The following is a 19,459-nucleotide window of genomic DNA, read 5'->3' as shown; positions in this document are numbered from 1 at the left end:
TTGGGTGGTTCAGTCGGTTGAGCGTCTGACTTCTGTTCAGGTCATGATCTCACAGTTCATGAGTTCAAGCCCCGCATTGGGCTCTGTGCTGACAGCTCAGGGCCTGGGGCCTGCTTTGGTTCTGTGTCTCCCTCTCTCTCTGCTCCTCCCCTGCTCACACTCTGTCTCTCTCTCAAAAATAAATAAAGATTTTTAAAAGTTTAAAAAAAAGAAGGCAGGCTCTGGAACTAGAATGTGTTGTTGTTGCTTTAATTTTAGAGAAAGAGAAGCACAAGCAGGGGAGAGTGGCAGAGGGGGAGAGAGAGAGAGACAGAGAGAGAGAGAGGGACAGAGGGGGGCGGGAAGAGAGAGAGAATCTTAATCAGGCTCCATGCTCAGTGCTCAGTGCAGAGCTTGGTGCAGGGCTCAATCCCATGATCCAGGGATCATGACTTGAGTTGACATCAAGAGTCGGACACTCAACCAACAGACCACTCAAATACCCAAAGATTGGTTTTGAATCCTGCCTTACTAACTACCAAATGGTGTTGTGTGACTCTGAGCATGTTATTTATCTTTTCCTCTTTGGAAAAATAGGAATAGGAATAGGAATAGGAATAGGAATAGGAATAGGAATAGGAATAGGAAATAGGAATAGGAAAACCTACTTCTACATCATAGAGTTGTAGTGAACATTTCAAATTAATTAATGATGTCAGCTGCTTGGAACAAAGCCTGGAACAGAGTAATCATTTAATAAATGTTAGTAATGCATTATTATGGATATATCATGCCATAATCAGTTTTAACTTGTGTGGTTTTAAATATTACTCATGAACTATTTGGTACTTATAACTAAATAGGAGCTACAGAATATATAGACTTCCTAATCATCTGGTTTAATATGTTACAGCTCATAGCAAAACTTGGAAGAAATTGAAAAATAAGACTAATTTTCTTTGAAATTACAGATTGAGTATCTACCACTAGTGGAGCAGTAATGCATAATCTAAATTCTAATCCATGTAAAGCTGGATCTGATAGCTCTCACTCTGAAATCATCCTGAACATGGTATATATAGAAAACAAACATAGAAATAAAAATCATATTACAACATCCCTAAATATTTGGAAAGCAACTTAATTTACCAATGTCTTCTCCAAAGATATAAAAAAAAACCTTTCAGTAATAATACACAACAGAATTTCTTTAAATCCTTTTTTTCCACTTATCTTTCTAGAGTCCTGCACCACATGTTAGAGCAGATTGCCCTAAACTGTAATCTTCAGAACTCCTCCAAATATCCCCTTAGAGTGATCCTTAACTTTCTTGCCCTCCTTTTCTTTATTTCTCCCTTTTCCATATTTTTCTTCTGTAATCAACTCTGTCATTTCCAACTAAAGCAATTTAACTAGCCCAAACTCCTTTCAATTCTTCCCTCACCTGGTACCCTGATCTGCACAAAAAAAAACCAAGAATTTAAGAGGCAAAAGAGAATTATTTACAGTGGGCAAGGAAACAAAGAGGATATGAAAGTATTTTAATATTTTTTCTGCAAAAAATGGAGTTGTAAAACAGGAAAAAATTAGAAGTTATGATAATATGGACATACATTTATGTAAATTTTTAGAATTTATTTTCAACCATTGCTTGTGTTTACATTCACCTGGCAAGATAACTATGAAAAAGTAGCTATCAGCGCAAATCATTCTTCTTTAGACATATGGGAAGCTTTGTAAGACTGAAGTCTATTTTTAGAAAAAATAAAGATCAATTAATTTTAATTAAAAAGTAATAATTCATTACACCTTAAAGTAGTTACATATTAGTGGTGGTATAATTAAGCATGTGTTTTGGATAGTATCCTTTCTTTCCAAAAGTTAAAAATAATCATAAAATTCTGTTGCATCAGAATATTTAGCAGAGTTATCCTTTTTGAATCTTTGAATCACTTTTTGAATCTCCGATCATTTTATTTATTTATTTTTATCATTATTTATTAAAAAAACTTTACTTATTTTGACAGAGAGTGCACAAGCAGGGGAGAGGAGCAGAGGGAGAGAGAGAGAATCTTACACAGGCTCCACATAGTGCAGAGCCTGAGGCTGGGCTCAATCCCATGACCCTGGGATCATGACCTGAGCCAAAATTAAGAGTCAGATGGTCAACTAGCTGAGCGACCCGGGCACCCCAACCTCTGATCATTTTATATCTTATTTTGTTGAAACAAAAATGAGAGAATGGGGAACTTAAAGCATTGTCAAATGATTCTTTAAATTCAGTAAGGAAGAATTTCTGCTAATTTGAAACATTCTATCGAACAAGAAAGAAAAAAGGACGGTCAGAACAGCAACACTGAATAGTACTCAGTTCAATAAATCTTATTTATTTTCCAGTGTCTCTGATATAGCTTATTGCTGATATGTTCTTTCATCACGAGAAAGTAGAATCAGGAGTGGATAATTCGATAGAAGATGAAGTTATTACCAAGTGATAAAATGTTTGATTGCTTTATACTACTTACTGCCTAAATACGCCCCCAAATCAGCTTTTAGGTTAGGAATAATTTTTCAAATATGTTACAGATGGTATAATAATTTGAAAAATGGTTTGAGGTTCAAATGAAGATAAACCAATAGTTGAAAATATGTTTCATGTAACAAGTCTAGGTATTTCATCCTAGGGATGAACTGATACTTAGTTTGGTTCATATTTACAAACAGCTTATTGAAGAATCAAGTACAGTCTCTCAGAGCATTGGTTTGGATATTTAGAAGAAAGTTCTGATCTATGTTGTTATTCATAGGGAGGCATTTTCCTGAAATACATTGATCTTCTGAAATAAAACAGTACACAATCACCAACAGACATATGAAAAGATGATTATCATCACTTATCAGGGAAATACAAATCAAAACTACAATGAGATATCACCTTAAACCTGTCAGAATGGCTAAAATCAACTGTACAAGAAACCATAGGTGTTGGCAAGGATGTGGAGAAAAAGTAAACCTCATGCACTGTTGGTGAGTATGCAAACTGGTACAGCCACTGTGGAAAACAGTATGGAGGTTCCTCAAAAAGTTAAAAAAAGAATTACTTTATGATCTAGCAGTCATACTACTAGGTATTTACTGAAAGAATACAAGAGCACTAATTCAGAGGGATACATGCACCTCTATGATTATAACAGCATTATTTACAATAGCCAAGATATGGAAGCAGCCAAGTGTCCATTTGACTGATGAATGGATAAAGATAGCTATATATATGATGAAATATTACTCAACCATAAAAAAGAATGAAATCTTGCCATTTGCAATTACATGGATGGAGTTAGTATAATGCTAAGAGAAGTAAGTCAGAGAAACACAAATACCATATGATTTCACTCAAATGTGGGATTTGAGAAAAAGAGGCAAAGGGAAAAAAATTAGAGACAACTCAAGAAACAGACTCAATTATAGAGAACAAACTGATGGTTACCAGAGGGATGGGGTGTGGGTTAAATAGGTAATGAAGATGAAGGAATGCACTTGTCGTGATGAGCACTGGGTTAATCATGAAATTTTTGAATCACCATCTTATACAGCTAATACAATATTAGCTGTACCCGAAGCTAATCTAGCACTGTATGTTTAACTGGAATTAAAATAAAAACTTAAAAATAATAAAGAATTACACAATTAATAGTGACACTCTTTTGAACATTAACCTCATATCTGACTTTTGCTGTACATTATCACACTTTATTCAAAGCCTTAACAGCTAGGTGTCAAAAAATATATATTTATCTTGCCTTTTTTTTTGCTGTAGAAAATAGTTTAAAGTAGATCTAAGTGTTAGACCGTTGGGAAAAAATTAATCATTTAATTTTTCACTGCATAAACTTCTGTTTCCATCACAACTACATTTTAACAATTTTGCATAGTGAGTATATAAGTAGTGCTTTAACTGTGAGAGGTTGGCCCAGAAAAAAATTAACGTTGTTGAGTGGGAAGACAAATTCTCGTTTAAGCACTATTATAAAATCCAAGTGATTTAGAGAAAATTCTGATCCCTTTAGCCTGGTTTTAAGATAATGTTAAGACTCATTCTGCAGGGTTATCCTTAATTCCTGTTACTGACATTTAGCAACTTCTGAAGACATGTGCAGAATATACTTTGTGATACATTATGGCCCTTACCATAAAAGTGTACACAGGATACAAGTAAAAAATTTTCTATTGGCTGTTTTTTGTACCCATGTGAAATTATTCTTCAGTAATATTTAAGGCCAAGAGAAACAAAGAATTCAACATAAGGTAGAGAGAAGCAATTGCAAGTTCTCAATTGCCAAGATAAATTATGTGTTTTGTTTTTGCAGAAAATTAAATGGCAAGATATGGAGTAATGGGGGCAGGATGCTGGTCACCATTTACTGTTTACTCACAGGTTCCTGAGAGTGTCTGCCCTGTTTTGAACTATGCCATGAAGTAGCTGACAGCAGAGTACTTTCTTCACTGGGATTCTAATCCTCCTTTAGGTCTATCTAATGTGGTTGAAAAAGAAATAACAAACGTTAAAATTTTTACCATGAATAAGCACTACCTTGATATCAAAAAGTAGGACCAGACTTTTGGTAGACATAGGTTAACTAACAAGCAACAGAAGAACACATAAAATATGTTTTTCTTTTCCATTTGTTTACTAACTTGGAAGGTGAAATATTTCCATATGACTGGTTATTGGACAAGGTAGAGAATTTTAAAGACTCTATCAAAGATATTATGAATTATTAACATTCTTCCCCAACCTGTCTAATTGAGAAAAACTAATGAAGTATTGGTTGAATAATTATGCAACATTAGGTAGAATCATTTGAGGGAACAAATTTTATTTCACTTTATGCTTGCTTTCTTTCTTAAAAAAAAACATTTAAAACTAGTGAGTTTAGGTATTTTTTTTTTAGTATTTTTTGCGGGGGTCTTGATTTTTCCGTAAGTGAATAACATTGTATTTTGTCTCTTAAAAGCCCCCTTTTTCCATCCACATGCCATGTGTTTTAGATTTCTTGAATGCAAGAACTTACAATACCATGCAATCATTCTTTCTTTTATGTCTACTGCAGTCAATTGCAGTTATGGTGGGAATCAATGAACATCATTGTTGTGTCTATGTTTTGACATTTGAAATAAAGTGTAAACACACTTCAGAGAAAACTACACAGGAAGCCAGTATGACACCTATGACATATTAAAGGTACTAAGATTTTGGATTCTATAACTATCTTTGTGGTATGTAAAATTTTAAAATGCTAGGTTTGTCACAGTTTTACTCAAACCACTTCCATGCACTTCCTACCACTTCTTGGAGTAAAAAAAAAAAAAAAAAAGTTGAGGAAAAAAGACTCAGTGACGACATTTCATATTTTACTGCTAATTAAAATCTTTAGGGTTTATATAGGTTTCTTTGCACAAGTAAAAATATTACTTTAGGCTTTTTATTAAATATATTTTGTTTGGATAAGCAAATCCATAAATATTATTGACTCAAGGAAGGTTAGTTAAAGTTGGCTGACTACCAAGAAACCTTGTAAGACAGCCCAGCCTTGGACAATTTACTGCAGTCTGACTTTCGGGTCTGACACAATGTTTCAGGCTTTAACATTTTTAATTTTTTTTTTGTCAATGAGCCCCATTTGAAAAACTAGAAATTCATTCAAAGTGGATCAAGTAAAAATGTCATATATCTACAGGCCACAGGAGAATCTCCTGGAAAGAAATTCATAATGAAGCACCAAACCTGAAGAATGGCAAGTCAAGTATTTTTCTAGTTCTCTTTCTTTATCCGTACTTCCAGGTGTATATTTAAAAATTTTTCCTCTTTGTAGACATACCCTATCTATCTTCTCTCCTTCTCTCCTTGCTTATATTGTTGAAGTCAACTTATTAATTCTCAAAGAGAAATATAAGTCACAAAGTCCAGTGCCTTGGTTTCTCCCGTAGGTAAACTTCAAGGTATAAAATAATTGGCAGATAGTTTGGTAAGCATGGAATCAGATTGGGTGACTAGGTATGTCTATATAACTTTCCAATAGTGGCCCCTTCTTTGAAATTGTATCCATCTCAGGGCTCTTGTTGAAGTGATGGACTTGGGTGGTCATATTTATATCATGTGATCCCATCATAGGTAGACAATCCGAATCTAGACCTAATCATTCAGTCTAATGTTTAGAATTTGAACCAAGGGACACAGACCAAACATTGTTTTCGAAAACGTGCCTACTGGATTCTTCTTGTGAAGTCAGTGCCAGAACTGGCTCTTTGGAGAGCCTGAGCAAACAGCAAGCAGAAGTCATGAGGCAAGAAGAGGAGAAATTAAGAACAATCTGCAAGGAGGAAAATGGAGCAAATACATAAATCTAAGTAGAGAGAAGGATCTTTGTGGTCCTACAGAGTAAAAAACTTATGCAGTAATGACCAGACTTTGAAAGCTGGCTTTGGGTCCTAAATTTGTTTGCTTGAAATTTCCCTGTTGCCTTTGTGTGTTTTCACTTGATCTACTTTTGGTGAATTTCTGTACTTGTAGCAAATATGTCATACACTTACACAAACATATTTTTTATGTTTCAAAGTGAAACATATACATAATTTAAAAGCCAAATAGTAACACAGGGCTTCTAATGAAAAGTAGCAAGTAGACCACTGCTTCATTTCCTCCTCACTCCCAAACAACTTCTCTCCTGAATAAACCACTTTCAACTGTCAGCTTCTTTTAGAATTTACTTCTATATTCCTAAAACTTTTGTTCAAATTCCTATTTCTCATTCTATAAATTTTAGCACTATAAATTGATTTCCTACTGTGAAAGCAGGGGATTTAACTGCCTTTTACCAACTGCCATCCATTCATCTACCATATTTACATCATAATTTCTGGTGAAATCAACTTTCAGTTTTCACATTATGACTCTAGTTATGTATTATTACTGTGCACATATGGCTCACTTCTGAGACATTAATTGTGCAATGGTTACACTTCCTTTTGGAGTTAATAACTGCCTCATTTTGGGGAGGTTTGGACTTTTATATAACTGTCATTAATTTTTCCCCAAACTCTACAACAAAAATCCAAAAAAAGCTAAAAGAAACTTTTGACATAGTTTAAAAAATTAGGAAATCTGTCAGTTTCCTTCAGATCTCAGAAAAATCACTCTAAGTTTTCCCAACGCCATTTTTTGGAGAGACTATTTTTTTTCTCCATTGAGTATTCTTGCCTCCTTTGCCAAATATTAGTTGACTGTATCGTAAGGGTTTATTTCCAGGCTCTTGATTCTGTTCCTCGGGTCTATGTTGTCTATTTTTATGCTAGTACCATGTTGTTTTGATTACTGTATGTTTGTAATATAATTTGAAATCAGGAAGTGTTATGCCTTCAGCTTTATTCATTCTTTTATGACTGCTTTGGCTATCCTTTTGATCCATGAACATGGAGTATCTTTCCATTTGCTTGTGTCTTCAATTTTTTTTCATCCAAGTCTTACAGTTTTCAGTGTACAGATCTTTTACTTGTGTGCTTAAACTTATCCCTAATTAATTGTTTTTGATGGTATTGTGAATGGGATTTTTTTCTTTATTGCTTTTTCAGATGTTTTATTGTTAGTGTATAAGAACACAACTAACTTCTATATATTGATTTTATAGCTTGCAACTTTACTGAATTTCTTCATTAGTTCTAACAGTCTACCAAAAGTGGAGTCTTTAGAATTTTCTAGATATAAAAGATCATATCATCAGCAAACAAAGACAATTTTACTGCCTTTCCAATTTGAATGCCTTCCATTTCTTTTTCTTGTTTGATTGCTCCAGTTAGAACTTCCAGTAGTATGTTGAAGTAGAGTGGTGAGAGTAGGCATTGAAGTACAGTAGTGCAGGCTGGTGACAGAAGACAGGGCCTGATCTGGGCCCACAAACAGTTGTGGGGACCCTGGCTATTGGAGTGCTCTCCCATGTCCGTATAGTCTCCCTTGGGCATGTGCACTGCAGTGCTGTGTGCACTGTGTGCTAATGACAGGTATCAGGTTGGCAATGAACAAGTGCACAGCTGGATGGACTAGCCCCCAAAGCGCGTAAGGTGGTAGAAGTCAGCTGCAGGGGTCTAGGCCATCATCTTGTGGTAGGGCAGCTACAGAGGCCTGGGTTAGATGTGAGTGTGGTTTCCAGGCTCTAGCGGCGGGGGGGGGGGGGGGGGGGGGGCTGGCATTAGTGAATACAAATGCCTGTGGGGCAAAAGCTAATGAAAACTGCAAAGGGTCCTCCATGGCAGCAGTGCTATTAGTTTCTTCAGTAGTGAAATCTGCTGTCGTAGTCTGCAGAACAGGTCACTGCGAACCAGTGTCTCCCACTGTGTGGCTACTACTGGTAGCCCCTGCTTTTCTTTCTTGTGCCAGGCTGTGTCTCTAGTTTCTATATGTCTCAGCTTTTTGTGGGCCTGGGAGAGGGGAAGCCTAAACAGGACCTTCATGTGGTGCTCCCAGAGGCTAGGGAGGCTAGATGCTCACCCTCCTTTTCCTTTCCTGGTAAGGGGAACTCCTACTAGCTGGGAAATTTCCTCTTAGCACTAAGCAATGCTAGCTTAGAGGATGGGATGATACTGGCAAAACAAGGCTGTCTTCTTTTTCTTCTAGAGTAGTTATTCCCAGTTTTTCTTTGTTTCACTATGTTGCTAAAGTGGACACCAGAACTTCCCCACAGCTGTTTTTGTTTATGGATATCTGTCTAATTGATCTCTTGGAAGATGGAGACTGGGGTCTCACTCCAGACTATCAATCAGTTCTGCTATTCTGATATTTCTCTTTACCATTATCCAAATTATTTCCTCACTTCTCTTCTATGTTCACTAATTAATTAATTCATTCATTGAACAAATATTCCAGAAAGTTATGTGCCAGGCCGTATTATGGGTACTGGAGACTTACATCAAGTCTCTTCTTCTATAGAGCTAAAGTTCCAGTGAGAGAAGCATAACATAAAAAAATGGAGTTGGATGTTAAACCGGACGTTTCTATACAGGCACCAATGTAAAAGAGCTATGACATTCCAAGGAGGAGTATAAAAATCAATATTAAAGTTTTTAGAGGAGAGAATTGAAAAGTTTTTGCATGATCATTCACTGCTCAGGAAATAATCAGATTTTGTAAAAAGTGGAGAGAACTTTGTGAAAATGACTGCGAAAGAGTATTAAATTTATTATTTTAATATAAGGTAGCCAGTAAAAGATCTTTCTTTACTGATATCTATCTGTTTTTATTGATATTTGGGCAGAGAGCTAAAAGCAAGTGAAAGAATCAGCTACATGCGTATTTGAAAGGAAGTGTATTCTAGCCAGGGGGAACCAAAACATAATGGCCTTAGATAAGAGAATGCTTAATGTATTTTAAGAATAGCACGAAAGAGGGGCACCTGGGTGGCTCAGTCGGTTAAGCATCCGACTTCAGCTCAGGTCATGATCTCTCGGTCCGTGAGTTCGAGCCCCGTGTCGGGCTCTGTGCTGACAGCTCGGAGCCTGGAGCCTGCTTCGGATTCTGTGTCTCCCTCTCTCTCTGACCCTCCCCTGTTCATTCTCTGTCTCTCTCTGTCTCAAAAATAAACGTTAAAAAAAAAAAAAAAAGAATAGCACGAAAGCCTGTAGGTATCAGAGTGACTAGGGGAGGATGGAGGCGAACAAGATGGAGATGAAATCAGAGAGGGAATTGATGGTGTCTTGGCTTGGGATGGTGTCACTGGACATGGTAAGAAGTGGACAGATTGTGGACTTGCTTGATAGTGGAGTTGGCAGCATTTCCTGATATCCTGACTATGGTACGTAACCAAATAAAGGAGTCAAGGATGATTTCAAAATTTTAGGCTGAGCAACTGAAAATGAGGGTGGGTCACTTACTCAGATGGGGGAGAGACTCAGGAAGTAAGAGAGGCAGAGCATCTTCAAATGTTGGATTTGGAAATGTTAAATTGTGAGAGTACAGTTATCTACCTGAATGGAAATGTTCAATGGGCAGTTGTATACAAGAATCCACAGTTCAAGTGAAATGTCAGGGCTGGAGATAAAAGCTAGAGAGTCATCATAGTATACTTGGTATTTTAAAGTCATGGATCATTAAGTCTCTGTAGGTACAGATGCCTGAGTGTGATGAACTCTATCTTCTGACTCATTCCACTCTTCTTCTTCTTTTTTTATTTAATTTTGCAATTTCTTTTTTTTTTTTTTTTTTGAGAGAAAGAGAGAGAGAGAGAGAGCGAGCATGAGTGGGTAAGGTGTAGAGGGAAGGAGACAAAGAATAAGAAGCAGGATCCAGGCTCTGACTGTCAGCACACAGCCCAAAGCAGGGCTAGAACCCACAAACCGAGAGATCATGACCTGAGCCGAAGTTGGATGCTTAACCAACTGAGCCACCCAGGCATCCCTAAAAACTTTTATTTTTAAGTAATCTCTAGATCCAACATGGGGGTTGAACTCACAACCCCAAGATCAAGAGTCACATGCTCTACCGATTGAGCCAGCCAGGTTCCCCCTTCAATTAAACTTTTAATTAAGTTGATATTTTATCCCTAGCTATTTGACCCCTATGTGTACCTCTCAGTTCTGGTCTTGGGTGGGAAAGGGGATTACTATTTATTGGGGTCCAAGTACCACTGACTTTTAAAAGGGCATTCTGTTTATAAAATGAAAGTATAAATATACATTAATAAAAATCAAATAGTATAGTGGGACTTATAACCAAAAGCAAGCCTTTCCACCTCATTGCTGCGCCAAGTCCATTCCAGTTTCAACTTCTCAGAGGCAACCATATTCAAATGTTTGTTTTTAATTGTCCTGATAATTTTCTCATTGATTCAGTAAAACACAACCATGCCATTATTTTACCAACTTATCAGTGTTAGAGATAATACATTGGCTTCTTTCTTCCATTGTGCATCAGGATTTAGTGTACTTCTACTATTCCTGTACTAAAGTTTTGTTAGTTCTAGCATTATATATACTAATATCACAATAATGGTAGAGGAAATTTTCACTCATAATTGTCAAATAAGTGTGTATGTATTGCCTAGGACATAATATGCATTGCACATTTTAGACAATAAATATTGAGTGAATATATATATTTTAGGTTCAAACTTTTCCACTTAAAATGTCAGCATTTCCCCTGTTATTAAACATTCACAGACACTTATTTTATTTTATTTTTTTTAATGTTTTATTTATTTTTGAGAGAGAGACAGAGACACAGTGTGAGTGGGGGAGGAGCAGAGAGAGAGGGAGACACAGAATCTGAAGCAGGCTCCAGGCTCTGAGCTGTCAGCACAGAGCCCGATGCGGGGCTCAAACTCATGAACCACAAGATCATGACCTGAGCCGAAGTCCAACGCTCAACTGACTGAGCCACCAAGGGGCCCCAGGACACATTTTTTTAAAATGGCTGACATTAATAACATATGGCTGCACGGTAATTTATTTAACCTTCAGCATATTATGAAATATTTAGGGGTTTTTCCTATTTCTTAAGAACACAAATAACTTGTCTGTAAACATCCTTATAATAAAACCATCAACTACATCTCTGATTCTTGGAGTAGATTCCTAGAAATGGAATTACTGATTCAAAAGTTCTTGCTACTGTGTGCCTGGATAGCTCAGTCAGTTAAGCGTCTGACTCTTGATTTGGCTCAGGTCATGATGTTACAGTCTTGAGATTGAGCCCTGTGTCCAGCTCCACACTGAGCAGGGAGCCTGCTTGGGATTCTCTCTCTCCCTCTCACTCTGCTCCTCCCCTGCACGCATGCACATGCACACACATACACTCTCGTTCTCTCTCTTTCTCAAAATAAATAAGTAAACATTTAAAAAAGGTTCTTGGTACATATTGCCAGTTTCGTTTCCAAGAAGATTTTGCCTTTTTATACTAATAAAAGAGATTACTATAAAAGATTACCATAAAAGAGTAATCATCTCATTGCATATGACTAAATGCTAAATATGTGTAAGCTCTAAAACTATGCTAATTTTATAGATTTAAGGTGGTTACCTTGTTTTAGCTCACAATTAAAAAAAAGTTTTTTTTAAGGTTTATATATTTTTGAGAGAGGGAAAGAGAGAGAGAGAGTGCTAGCAGAGGAAGGGCAGAGAGAGAGGGAGACACAGAATCTAAAGCAGTCTCCAGGCTCTGAGATGTCAGCACAGAGTCCCATGTGGGGCTCAAACTCACAAACTGTGAGATCATGACCTGAACCAAAGTCAGACACTTAGCCTACTGAGCCACCCAGGTTCCCCAAGCTCGCAATTATTTTGATTGCCAGTGTTGCTGTAGATTTTTTTCTTATGTCTTATTACTCATTATTACATAACATTTTAATTTCTTCAGTTTAATATTTTATTATATCACTAATTTGAATTTTTTAATATTCAGAGAAGTACTTTATAAATTACTTCTTGGTTGTAACATTATTGGCTATTCTTTGCACTTTAAAAAATCTCAAAGGAAAGCAATATTAAGGATTAGCAATCTTATTAAAAGTTTACAGTGATGTAAAATTTAGCTGGATGGCTAGTTAATATTTATTTTGCATTTGATTATATACTGTGGGTCTTGGAATTTCAATAAAACTTTTTGTTATTAAAATTTGTGTAATAGTCATTGCATATTACTGCCATCTTGAGGTGAGATGGTTTTTATAAGTTAGAAACTGACAATGGTTATTCTACTAATGTATTTGATGCTTTATGATCAATGTTTTAGTTTTGATCTTTCTTTCCCATGGTTTCCCACTTACTTTTTGTCATTTGAAATATCATTTGTGATATGTGCATGTTGCGTAATTAAAAAAAAATCCCTGTAGCAACCTATGATTAGGAGAGGTAGGCAGAGAAGATAGCAAGCTTTTCCACTGTATCTTTTTAATATTTATTTATTTATTTTGAGAGAGACAGAGTGAGCAGGAGAGGGGCAGAGAGTGAGCAGGAAAGGTGCAGAGAGAGAGGGGGAGAGAGAATCCCAAGCAAGCCCTGTGCTGACAGTGCAGAGCCTGACACAGGGCTCCATCTGAAGAATGGTGAGATCATGACCTGAGCCAAAATCAAGAGTCAGGTGCTTAACTGCTTAACTGACTGAGCCACCCAGATGCTCCTCCATGTATTACCAACAAAATACACATTTTAGCACTGATTGGTTCAGGCTGTGTCACCTGCCTATGTCTGTTTGGGGTTGAGAAAGGGAGCATCTTCCTCATGTGGCTTCAGTAATGAGAGACACATAAAGTGAATACAATGTTATACGTCAATAATATATCAACTTTAAAAAAGGATTAAAAAAATTTTTTTTAATGTTTATTTATTTTTGAGAGAGAAAGCACAAGCGGGGTAGGGGCAGAGAGAGAGGGAGACACAGAATCTGAAGCAGGCTCCAGGCTCTGACCTGTCAGCACAGAGCCTGATGCGGGGCTCGAACTCACAAACTGTGAGATCATGACCTGAGCCAAAGTCGGACGCTTAACCGACTGAGCCACCCAGGTGCCCCTGGATTTTTATTTTTTAATGAGAGGCACAATCGGCTACTTCCCCCAAATTTGTGACAGGGTATAGGATTTTAGACAGTAAAAAAAAAAAAAAATGTATCAATTATATTATCTTTGCTAAAAAAATTTCAATGGAGCCATTATCTGTAGGATAAAGTTTTACTCTTGTGATATTCCATACAATCTTGGTCTCTAATAATCTAGATGACTGTATATTTTTGAGAATTAATTACACAAAGATTCCTCAAACTTGTTTCCCAAATGAGCACTGGTATACCTGGACTAATCAGAGAATGCATGAAACTTGAAATTAATTACTAGTTCAAGTTGGGTATCAAGTAATATCATTTTATAACTATTTGGGTTTGAGCTTTCAGTTATACTATATAAACACACCAATTAAGGATTGTTTGAATTGTTTAAAATAGTGTTTGGTATAACAAAAAGAACCTTAGAAATATGTAATAGCTCTCATTCTTATATAAAACTATAAATAGTACTATGTAGTAATAAGTTACATTTCATTTGGTTTTTAGTATTCTTTCTTTTAGGATTATACATTTATTTGAAAGAAATGCTTTTATTGACAGAACAGTACCAGTCAGAACTGACTGACCTTAGTTTCACTATATTAGCTTAATATTTCTTGGTTTTAAACATGTCTATGAACATGAAATTATATGCTGAACTCTAAAACCAATAAAAGCAAAGAATTATGAATACTCTATGAATGATATAATGCATTATTTGTTTAGCATACTCTAAAATAATTTTTTAAAATTATTTATTTATTTTTTGAGACAGAGAGAGAAAGAGCATAAGCAGGGGAGGGGCAGAGAGAGGGAGACACAGAATCTGAAGCAGGCTTCAGGCTCTGAGCTGTCAGCACAGAGCCTGACGCGGGACTCGAACTCACAAACCGTGAGATCATGACCTGAGCCCAAGTCGGACACTTAACCGACTGAGCCACCCAGGTGCCCCTAAAATAATTTTTAAAAGTAGGTAGTTATAGGTATGTAAGAAGATGAGACATCAATGTCAAAGGTGAAAGTTTATGACTTATAGGCAGAATCTGACTAGTTGAATAAGTACAAAAAATATTCAAGCAGTCAGTCAGTTGTGGAAGTTTAAACTGGGTTCTTGATCAACAGTGTCCATGGCTGATCAACTTCTTTTCCAGAATATATGGTGTTATTTGCCACAGTAGTGGGTACTGTAGATTGACTTGATCATCTTCAAACCCACATTCCTACTGTGCCTTTCTATTCTATAAAAGTTGTTGCACTATCAATGACATTTTTAGACTCCTTTGCACCTTGTGTTCTGGAGGTGCTTTAGGTTCGGCAATTAAGTGCACTTGCACAAATTGGAAGGTAGATGTTTTATGTCTTGTCTCGGTTATATATACGGTGGTAAACATGGTCTTAGAAATGTGACATTTTCTGTAGTAGTATTTCATGATCTTATCTCCAGCTTCCTATGTGTTTGAAACAACTTCATTGGAGATGGTGGCCATATTTGAGTGCCCAGTAAATGGCTCTGGGATTAGATGGATATTTCTGCTGATTGCAGAGGCTTCCAGACTTACGTCTCCTATCCCTGAATTTGGCTGTCACTTTGTGTTCACAAATTCAATAGTTCCATGGTAGCTCAGAAGTAATATTTCTATTGTAGGCTCAGTTTTGTAGTGCTCTAAGAATTTCTGGAGTCTCAGATTAAAGTCTTCTCTTGCCTTTCTAGTATTTTTGTAAACTCCTAAATACCTGCGTTTCTTAAAATACCTAGAGTGGTTTTCTGTTTCCTGACCTGAATCATGACTGATTTATCCCTTTACTAAAAATGTATACAACTTGGAAAGTCAGGACAGTATTACCATAGCAATATGTGGCAGAGACTGCTAGCTATCCACCAACACCCATTCTCCTTTCTTCTCTTTGTAACTGAAGATCCTAGTTTTTCTTATCCAGGCCAAGACTTCATTTCTTAGCTTTGCCGCAGCTACCAGTGTTCATGTAACTGAATCTTGGCTAATGAGATGTAAATAGAAGTGATTTATGACACTTTCTGGTGATGCCCTTGCCCGTTTCTCTTCTCTACTGGCTGAGAAACAGGTGTGGTCATGAAGGTAGAGAAGTCACCTTGGGTCCAAAGATGAAAAATTCTTGTTGATGATGTCAAAGCTGCTCTACTAGCCTGGGAACTACTATATTTAGATAGCAACGTAAGAGGTAAATAAGCCTTCCTTCCTTCCTTCCTTCCGTCCTTCCTTCCTTCCTTCCTTCTTTCTTTTCTTTCTTTTCTTTCTTTCTTTCTTTCTTTCTTTCTTTCTTTCTTTCTTTCTTTCTTTCTTTCTTTCTTTCTTTCTTTCTTTCACTACTATATTTTTGCTCCCCCCCATTTCTTTACAGTGGCTTATATTGTAACCTAAATACAAGACATACGTGGACTTTGAAGTTTGAGACCAAGTCTGAAAATGACTGCATGTTACTCTATTAACAGGTACGATTCCTATAAACATATGCCATATATTTATAGGAATGACTTAGAGTAATTCATCTACCATTTTTTTTTTAATTTTTATGTTTATTTTTAGAGAAAGGGAGAGACAGAGTGTGAACAGGGGAGGGGAAGAGAGAGAGGGAGACACAGAATCCGAAGCAGGCTCCAGGCTCTGAGCTGTCAGCACAGAACCCGACGCAGGGCTCAAACTCACGAACCATGAGATCATGACCTGAGCCAAAGTCGGACACTTTACCGACTGAGCCACCCAAGTGCCCCACTCATCTACCATTCTGATATAAAAAGACTTCTGGCTGTGGGCTGGTAATATGCTCTTAAAACACAGAGTTGAGTAAAGTACTTAAAAGCTGTATTAAATCAAATCTTCAAAAGCAAAATTCAGTTATACTTGAGAGTGAATGTATTGTAACCTTGCTTTCAGAAGAGTGAGCTTCTTGTCTTGCTCACATACTGTTAAAAGAAGAATTGATAGACAGGATAGGGCTATAGCTCAGAAGCCAAATCAGAATATTCCTTAGGCCAAGTTAGGTGGGATCAGTACATGAACTTTGTATAAAGGGAAAAATAGATACCTATACTAATTCAAATTCTTTATCCAGACATTGGAGAATATCCTCATTCTAAAACACTTACACTTTGGGTAAATGGCCAAATGCCATGTGAGACTTTTGGAAGAATTTTTCATCAGTAAGACTTTGGTTTTCATATCAAATGACAATATCCCTCTGGGGAAAAGCAAAGTCCACTCTGAAATGGGAAATCCCAGATATAGAGAAGGCTTTAATAATGATGTTAGAAGTTTATATTCTCATTTCACTCTGATTTATTGTCCGGAGGAAAAAAGAACCAATTTCAAGACTTAGAAAATTTGAAATACTTTACTTTCTTATTAGACTATATAAGTTGAATCTGACCAAGTTCTATGAAAATATTCAATTCAGAGCTGTGGAAATGGGCAACAATGATATTAATACTCTGTAGTTACTGAACACTGTCCTCAAATTGCAGGCCTCGGTTAGTCTTTTATCTTATTGCAAGTCCATGAGTTCTAAGCACTTTCTATGCCCACAGTCTAGTTAAAGTACCTTCTATGCCCATAGTCTAGTTAAAGCAAACATATAAAAACCATGTTTTAGGTAATTAACATTGCTACTGTGGCCATGTATGTTTGGAACAACATCAGTGCCTTGGCAAAATTCCACAGGTACAAGGAAGACCAGCAGTTTATGCCATCATCAGAAACTCATTCTATTAGGAACAATATGTATTGGATAATGGGATAATATCTAATTGATCAAGTTAGGTTCTGTAGTTGATAGCATTCCTTTGGAAACAGACTCCAAGAATCTGAGATTTTTATGTAGTAGATTTATTAGTGTGTATTCTTGGAGACAATATCTGGTAGAAGTTTAGGAGGCAAAATTAGAAATAAGTTCAACTGTAATGCCCTCAGAACAGAGGCTTCAGGAATCATCTGAGGAGTTTTGAGACTGGGATGCTTCAGAGTTGTTCCAATTGAGACAAAAAGGATGGCCCATTAGATACCATAGTGACCAGTCATCATACATGAGCCTTCCTCAAGTAGAGAGCATAACTTTGAGCATGACCACTTCCTTTTTCCAGGGCAATGCCTGAAAAGGGACTCAGATGTAAAATATTAGCAGTCAATGCTCCAAGGATATGAAGGAATAAATGCTTTGTTTTAAAGGGCTGTGCATCAAGGCATCCTGTAGAGTCTTAGGGAATTTTAATGCAGGTGGCTTTAAGAAAGATGGTCAGAAGCAGTAGAAGCAGAGATGATAAAGAAAGAGACAAACTGAGTCATAAAAATGATAGGGTTATTATAGTATGGACAACAAGGTAATTAGTTTGCTACAACCGTTTTTTGATACCTTGAGAGGTTTTTGCATCTTTAACAATAACAAATGATATTTCAGTTCTTCATACATGCAAACTTTGCTGAAGCAATTGTGTTTTCTTTGTTCCTTAACAATCTGAAAAACCAAACCTAAAAAATAGATCTTAGGTATTCAATTTCGAAGTGCTTCCTATTCAAGGATATTTTATAAGGACACGTGCAGAAACCTTCTCTGGAAAATATTAAAGACTCTTGGAGAGATTAAGAATTTTGCTTACTTAAAGTTCAAAATTTTATCTTCCATTGAACTAAATAATGTTTGTGAAGTGGCATGCTATGTCCCTAACATCTTTTTCTTAAGTTGTATTTTTGCTGACACAAATACAGCTTCAACAGCTTTCTTTTAGATAATATTCATCTGGTTTATATTTCCCCACCTTTTTGGTTCTAACTTTTCTGTTTTTAGGGTTTTGATAAATAGCATATAGTTATTTTAAAATCCAGTTTGACAGTTCCTATAAGAGAAGGGCTAAGTTTATTTAAATGTATCAGTATTTTGGACTTTTTCTATCATTTTTCTTTGTACATTTTAATTTTTCCTATTTTTCTTATGCTTCTGTTTTCTTTCTTGACTTTTTTTAATTGATTGAGGCTTCTGCTTTTCTCTACTTATTTCATTTTTTCCTTCCATTTTTTGAATTTAAATTCTATATTTCTAATTTTATAATGGTTACATTTGAAATTTTACCATGCCCATATGACCAAGTTCAATATCTTAAACTCCATTTAGAAGAATATAAGGGCACCCGGGTGGCTCAGTTGGTTAAGTTTCCTTGGCTCAGATCATGATCTCTTGGTTCATGAGTTTGAGCTGCACATCGGAGTCTTTGCTCTCAGCACGGAGCTCGCTTCAGATCCTCTGTCCCCTTTCTCTCTGCCCCTCCCTTGCTCTCTCTCTCTCTCTCTCAAAAATAAGTAAACATTAAAAAAAAAGAAAAATATAAGAATTTCAGAATACTTCAACCTATCATTACACTTCCTCCTTATACATGGTTGTTTACAGTATTTTAGGGCTATGAATTTATACATTCACAAATTAGAATATTATAGATTATTATTATTTTACACAGACAATATTTATTGAGATTTGCTTAAATACATTACTATGCTCATTTGCTGTTTGGCTATCTTTCCTTCTTGCATCTCAGGTATTCTATTAAGGTTGTTTTTCTTTCTCCTAAGTTATATCCTTTGGAACAGTGGTTCTCAATCTGTGGTTCAAATCATCCCTGTTTCCCAAGAAGGCATTTTATAAATATGTGGGGACATTTTGTTATCACATGATTAGATGGTACTTACTGGCATTTGTAGTGTGAGCTATGGATGTTGAACATCTGGAATTACACACAGGACAATGTCCCACACAAAAGAATTGTTCTGGTTCCTTATGACTTTCAATGATCCTGCTGGACATGCAAAGTAGATGAAAAAACTCTTGATATGTATTTGAGTGTAGGAACTAATTCCATTTATATAAAAATATTTGGCACAG

General features: G+C 36.3%; 1 long non-coding RNA gene across 2 annotated transcripts in view; it reads right to left on the bottom strand.

The window, feature by feature from the left end:
* The window catches only part of LOC122220343, a 47,219-nt gene that overhangs the window by 26,472 nt on the left and 1,288 nt on the right, over positions 1 to 19,459 (bottom strand). Inside the window, exons 3-4 of one of the 2 annotated variants that reach the window (XR_006202807.1) lie at positions 19,267 to 19,373; positions 4,413 to 4,511 (exon numbers count right to left, since the gene is read on the bottom strand). This is a non-coding gene — a long non-coding RNA (uncharacterized LOC122220343). The remainder of the gene's footprint in view (positions 1 to 4,412; positions 4,512 to 19,266; positions 19,374 to 19,459) is intronic. The other variant, XR_006202808.1, reaches the window with a different exon arrangement.

Source organism: Panthera leo, chromosome B2 (assembly GCF_018350215.1).
Source record: "Panthera leo isolate Ple1 chromosome B2, P.leo_Ple1_pat1.1, whole genome shotgun sequence".
Lineage (NCBI taxonomy): Eukaryota > Metazoa > Chordata > Mammalia > Carnivora > Felidae > Panthera > Panthera leo.
This window is presented reverse-complemented; position numbering and strand designations above follow the sequence as displayed.